The sequence below is a fragment of the Alligator sinensis genome, unplaced genomic scaffold (assembly GCF_000455745.1).
Source record: "Alligator sinensis unplaced genomic scaffold, ASM45574v1 scaffold886_1, whole genome shotgun sequence".
Taxonomy (NCBI): domain Eukaryota; kingdom Metazoa; phylum Chordata; order Crocodylia; family Alligatoridae; genus Alligator; species Alligator sinensis.
In genome coordinates this window covers 2,447,182-2,453,890 of record NW_005842040.1, presented here as the reverse complement: position 1 = coordinate 2,453,890, position 6,709 = coordinate 2,447,182, and the positions used below count along the sequence as shown (strand labels likewise).

General features: G+C 50.0%; 1 protein-coding gene across 3 annotated transcripts in view; it reads right to left on the bottom strand.

Annotated features, from left to right (window-relative positions):
* PLXDC1 (plexin domain containing 1) overlaps positions 1–6,709 on the bottom strand; it is a 55,879-nt gene that overhangs the window by 29,073 nt on the left and 20,097 nt on the right. The gene's annotated exons all lie outside the window — the stretch shown is intronic.

Here is a 6,709-nt window from a genome sequence, read left to right as displayed (position 1 = left end):
AAAGAGGGAACAATTAGCTTTGAGAACTGTAGCTATGAGAGAGATTGGTCCGTAAAGTGCAAAATCCACACTCATATCTCAAAACCAACAGGACATCCCAATGCAACGCTGTGGTAAAAAGGGCCAACATGACCCCTGGGGTTGTTCAGTCACGGGGTTCTAAACCAGGATGCTGAAAAATTGGAGAGGATGCCAAAAAGAGTCATGAAAATGATCCAAGGAGCAGAGTAAATAAATGCCTTGCAGCTGGAGTCGTAAACATATGCCACCTGTTTAGCTTGTAAGAAAGAAGATGGAGAAGTGACTTTGTGACAGCAGATAAGCACTGGCCTGGGGAGAAAATAACACTGTGCTATAGGGCTCTTGAATGGAGCAGAGCAAGAACTAGTGTTTGAAAGCTGAAGTCAGACAAATGTCCTCCCCACCCAGCTTTCTCAGTGAGGGAGATTCACAGCTGGGACAAACACTGAGGGAAATGGAGGATTCTTCAGCCCTCAGTGTCTTTGGAGCAAGACTGGGTGTCTTTCTGGAGGATGACTTAGCCAAATGCAAGTTACAGCCCTCAAAGCGGGGCTGACTGCATGAAACTTTGGGCTGTGAGATATGGGAGGCAGATGAGATGATCCCCTCTGGCCTATAAAACTATGAACACTACTCTCTTCAGTGCTTAGGGAGTTTGACTGTCCCTTGCAATCCCATATCCCACCCTTCACAGACAAGTACTAGCATCCTTTCTGTGAGGACGGGAGAGAAAAACTAGTGTCAAGGTGGGGTTAGGACCTGGGTGTTGGCTTACAGCCCCATGCACAAACCACAGTAATTCTGTGACCAATAAACCAATAAGGATGTCAGGAGGGCAACCATGAGGACAATGAAGTATCATTATGAAGTGAGAATTAGAGGGTTCCTTTTGCCCACAGGTCTCAGGAAACAAACTAAGCCTTGAAGTGCCTGGGGGAAGGTGATAGGCCCATTGCCATTGTTACAAATGGGGAAACAAGAGTCCTCAAGAGGCACAGTGACTTGTTCCTGCTCACAGTGTCTTGTGGAGACTAGACTTGGACATCCTGACTCCTGATCCCCTGCTTTAATCAATAGCTCATGCTCCCTTTGAGAGCTGAGGACAGAACCTAGGAATCCTAATACACCCCCATCCCTTCTGTTGCACTGTCTGCCTGAGGGCTAGAAACAGAAAGCCTAACTTCCTGCTCTAATCACTAGACTTAACATCTTCTCCAGAGACTCTTTCTTCAGCCCGAGGCAGCCGAAAACCCTGACAGACAGGAGTGTGGGCCACGCAGCTCTTCTGCCAAGAAACCTGAGGAGAGTCATCTAAAACTGCTGATCGCAAATGTTCCAGATGATGCATCTCCCTACTGGCCTCTTTGCTTGTGGTTCTGTGGCAAGTATTGGGGGGGTTGCTGCAGTGCAAGCAGTTTGTTGACAGCTGGGCTGCAGCATGGTATAAAGTGATTGTATATAAATGGTGGCTTTTCCTGGAGTGGACGTCATCAGCTGTTTCCTGGTGCACAGTGTGGGGTTGGGAGCCAGGACTCCTGGGTTCTGTCCTCACCTGCCTGGCAGAGGTGATCTAGTGGGTAAAGCAGGGGAATGGGGTTCAGGACTCCTGGGTTCTGAGGCCAGCTGTACCATAGCAATGCTATGCAGCCCTTTAGGGGGGCTGATGAAGAGAAGCCAGAGTCTTTTCCATGGAACAGCTGGAATAATCTGTCCCTGCATGTGGCATAATTAATCAGCAACTCAGCACACAAACCTGCCTGACCCGTAGCACAGGAAAGGAACAATATCCCTGGCTCTGCTGAGGGAGACGGTGCAGCTTCAGATGCCAACTTCCTAATTGTTCTTCTGTGTATAAGCTGCCAGGGCCCAGCTGGAAGCTGCCTCATGTCAGGGAGGCTAGTTTGCACTTTCAGAAGCTGGAGATGTCTTAATTTTGACTGGGAAGATGCTGCTCTCCTGTTTCTGAGGAGGTGCCCTGGCTCTGGGAGCTACCTTGCACAGGGACAGACATTCAAAAAGCCTGAGCCTGAATTGATTCAATCTTTGCAGGTTAGTCTAACCTGGCTAGGCTAAATCAGTGTTGTAACCAGACAGACATCCCAGAAATGCATGCACATGCCTGCAGTGACTCAGGCTAGAAGCCGGGGGCGCTAGAGCAGCCCTCCCTCCCCTTCCTCAGTACTGAGCTGAGGGAGGTGTGGCCAGGCTCTGGCAAGACACTGTGATTAGGGAGGGGTCTCTCCCTCTCCCCTCCTTGATAATACAGCATTTATCAGCTCAGTTATCAGCATTTAACACCCCATCAGAAAACAAAGCCTAGCTCATTACAAGCTCTTCTTAAACAGCCTTTTTCCAAAGGAAGGAATGCAGGGACATTACTATCTGAGCTGCTTCAAAAACCCTAAACAGCGGACACTGTCCTATCTGCCTTACACAGTATTAGCTAGCGTACCACATGCTGGCTACAGTCTATGCTGTTGAAGAGAAGAGAAAAGGATCTCTACTTAAGCAGCAAGTGGTGAGAGTGGGGAGGGGACATGGGGAAGCCAGCAGACCCTGCTCGGCCTGCAAGTCTCTACCGGAGGTCTGGCCAGGGAGCAGATGGGAAGGGCCAGCCCAGCTCTCTGGAGCAGAGAGCCCCACCCAGCCCAGAGACCAAGCCAGGATGTTGAGGGACTCTGATTTAACTTAAACCAGGAAGGGGTCTGGGACAGACATTGCATAAACCGGTTCGACCCAAATCAGTTAAGTCTGACACTACATTCAATCAGGTTTATTTCAAACCGGTTTCAGCCATTTTCAAACTGGTTTATGTGAACTGAACATCTGTTCTGTTGCAGGTTTAAACCAGTTTCTGATCACTTAAATTGGTTTGTGTGTAATGTCTGTCCCTAGCCCTAGTGGCTGGCACCGCACTGACAGTTCTCCCTTCCCTCTGATGTCTTTCTAATCTGCGTTTCCCTTCTCTCTCCCCCTACCTGCCTCCCAGTCCCTTCCCTTGCCTAATGATTTGGATGCCAAAGGCAGTAGCTAACGTTGGAATGAGCAGACAGACCCACTCCACTTGGGGCCCTTCAAGCCTGGCCCACTGGAACCAGGCTGGGCGTTCATGTCAGCACCACCAGGTAATACTAGTGTCTGTGTTTTGCTCTCCCATTATCCCATTGCTGTGCCCAGGGGACACCTGGCTCCCTAAGCAGCTTCCCTTGGATGGTGGCTGCAGTGGAACACTGCTCTCCTGGTCGTTGGGCAAGGAAAGAACATGTACAAAGGCCCAGATAGGACAGACTATACATCCTAAGTTTCCCCCCACCAACTCTGGGGACTGGGACCCTGGGTAGTACGCTGTCTAGTATCCTTGCATTTGATTTGGGCTTCAGTGCAGATGCAATAAAAGGGGACCTGAAGGCTGCAGTGCCCTCTGCTGCCCCCCAGCTGCCATATACCACTTTGCTCTCCATTTCTAACAGCCCAGTCCTGGGCTCTCTGCAGCTCCTGTCTCTGGCCAATGTGCTGTGGTCATCCCTGTGAGGCCATAGCTGGGCACCTTGCTGCAGTCCTCACTGCTGGTCTGGTCCTGTCCCTGCCCTTGCACTTCCATCCTGACCTCCTGCAGCTTTGGTATTGCCATAGCACCTACATATCAGGCATCTCTGTGTGCTCAGCTCTAAACTGTAGCAGTCCTTCCAGTTCCAATCTGCCTCTTCCTCCCTCTACAGGTGCACCCCAAACCTAACACCTTCTGCTATCCCAGCCTGAGCCCCAACATGAGCTCCTCTCAATGCAGCTTACCCTCCTGTTCCAGCCCTGACCCCCTCCTTTCTCAGTCTATACCCTCCTCTCTCAGTATCTTGTCACCAGGCACAGCTGAGGGCTGTGGAAATTACATGCCGCAGAGAGAGGCTGAAAAGAGACTCTGTCGTTCAAAATATTTAACGACATCCCTTTAAATGGCAGGAGAAAAAAAATGGTCTTGTAGCTTTCCCAAAGTGCCTACCCTAGGTCTGGTAGCTGCAGAGAGGAATAGGAGAGAAACTCTATTAAAAACCATTTAATGTGCAGCTTTTCCCTGCTTCAGCAAAATCCAGTGAAATCTGTCGCACTTTCTTTAAAAAAAAACCACTCTAATCATTATGTGCAAAGCTCTTCTAGCTCTTTCCTTGCAAAACAGACCAGGCGTCACTCATCCCCTGGGCCTTCCACCTGGGACCTGTACAGATGATGAAAGCCTCCTAGGACCCTCTAAAACCCTGTCATCTGCCTTGTATTGCAGGTGGGGATATTGAGGCAGTGAGGAGCAAGGCAGGTATCTTACAGATCAGTAACAAGAGCCCTAACTTGTCTTCTGGCCTCTCTGGGAGGAAGCAGCAGTGAAGTGACTTTCCCAGCTCATATAGATCAGTGGCAGAGCTGAGACTAAAATCCCATTCTCCTGACTCCCAGCCAGTGCTGTAGCCAATAGATTGCACTACTGACTATCCCTCCCAGATATCCCTCCCAGATAGCCCAACTGCTATCTCATAGCCCCAGATGGAACAAGAGAGAGACATATTGCAGCTCCTGTCTCACCCCTGCCCCACCCCGAAATGCAATATGCAGCCAATCTTGGGACTCCCTGCTGTGGGATATGGGGGGAGGTCAACAGCTGAGCTGAAGGACAGGACATGAATACAAATAAGAAATGCATTGGTGCAATGGTAGCAAGTATAAAACCAACAAGGGATTCAAGCCCTGTATATTGGTGCCACAGGTGGCCCTTGGGTGCAAAGAGGGAGGAACTCTCTCTGTGTGGGACCTAGCAAAATATTTCAGTGTAACTGTTGCTGTGATATCAGAGCAAAAACCAGAAGCCTTGTACTGCTGAGAGATGAGAGCTACAGATTTCTTTGAAGCCTCCAGCAGCCAGAGATAGAGACAGGAAAACAGATTAGATGGACCATTACCTTGTTGTGCTGGGGTAATGCCTGGATTACCAACAATTCAGCTAAACTCCCACCTCTCCCCTCTTCTCCCTGTACACTCAGTGCCAAGTCATCCACAGGGGTCAAATCCTTAGCTGTTCAAAATCAGGATAGCCCCCAGAAGCTCATTACCCATTGACAATGGCTGATGATCTGGTCCACAACACACAGGAACCTGCAGGAGGGAAAGGGGAAGACACAGGTCTCAGTCCTGCCAGCATTTACCCTGTGCCTGCAGCAAGAAGCCAACTGCTCAGATTATCCAGGGCAACTGGGAGCAAAATCTCCCTCCTTGCAGCAAAGGTCACAGCAATCTTCAAACTGCAGCAGTGAGAAGGGCTAACAGGGAACATCTCTACTGAGCCAACAGCCCAAGGCTCCACACTCTGGGATTACTTATTTATCAGGTTCTTATCTACTTGGCTCTGTGTAAATCCAGAGCAAACTCCACTAGCATTAAATCCAGATTTACACCAGTGTCAACTGGGATCCCAGCCAGTCCCACCAGCCCTTTAAGAGGCAGGACTGTCAACAGTGTTCTGGGGTAGGAATGGGTTCCCTCTCCCTTTGGCCAGTGCCCGCACTTCTCACACCCTCCCCCACATGCAAGGGGAAGCTGTGCTGCAAGCAAGCCTGGAACGGGGTTCAGGGAACAGGGGAGGGGGGGACGGGAAGTTCCTGGAGCCTCCTTTAACCCAAGAGATGTCAAACAGGGTAGCAGGAGCACAGAGAAGGGGCCAAATGCTTCTGTCCCACCCTTGCCCTGACACCCCATGGCCCTACCAATGTGCTCCCAATAAAAAAAAGTAAAATACAAGCAGGCAGAGCAGGGACGGGAGCATGGAGGAGCTGGCTGCCTTTCCGCTGAGTTCCCAGCCATGCTCATGACCTCATCTCTGAATCATTATGTCCTAATCCGTCACTTTGCTTTGGTTACAGCAGGAATTAAAGAGGAGAGAATTTGGCCATGCAACCAACCAGGGATAATCAAAGATGTGTGTGTTTGGGGAAGTGGGGACAGGGGCGTTAAATAAGAGCTTAAAGCTGGGCTCTGGGGGGAGAAAATGAACCACTACTGGTAGTGCTCTACCATTATTTGTCAAATGGGTTGTTGTCTTGGAAGGGGGGTGGGTACCAGGTTCATTGCACCAGCCCCCCTGTACTCCCTTCTTCCCTTGCCACAGTCCTGCTCTACCTTGCTGCAGGGAGGAGGAATTGGTGCAGCTGGGACTCCTGGGTTCTTGGCTATAACACTAATTTCCTGTGTGGCCTTGGGTGAGTTGCTTCTCCTTCTCTGTGCCTCAGTTTCCCCTCCTGTGCAGCAGCAGTATCCACCCCAATTTCCCAACATGGGTTGTGACTCTTAATGAAACTTTTCAAAGTCCTTTCAGGGTGTTGGATGGAAGGCACAGATGAGAAAGCTAGGGATCTGCCATGAATCCATAGCTTCCTAAGAGTTTGTAGTGCCTCTGTGCTAAACATCAAGGTTACTTTGAACTTCATGGGGACAGAGCTCAGAACTCAGATCCTCCTGCTGCTAATGCTCAGGTTAAAGGAGAATCTGTTGGCAGTACAGGGTATATGACAGACAGATGAATGAGAGTGACTCCATCCCACAGTGGACAAGAGGGAGGTAGGCAGAGCTGTTTTTTCTGTGAGCAGAGCCAGAGAAGTACTGCTACCTGCTTCCCTCTCTTAATTTGAGCCATTGGCAAAGTTACAGCCAA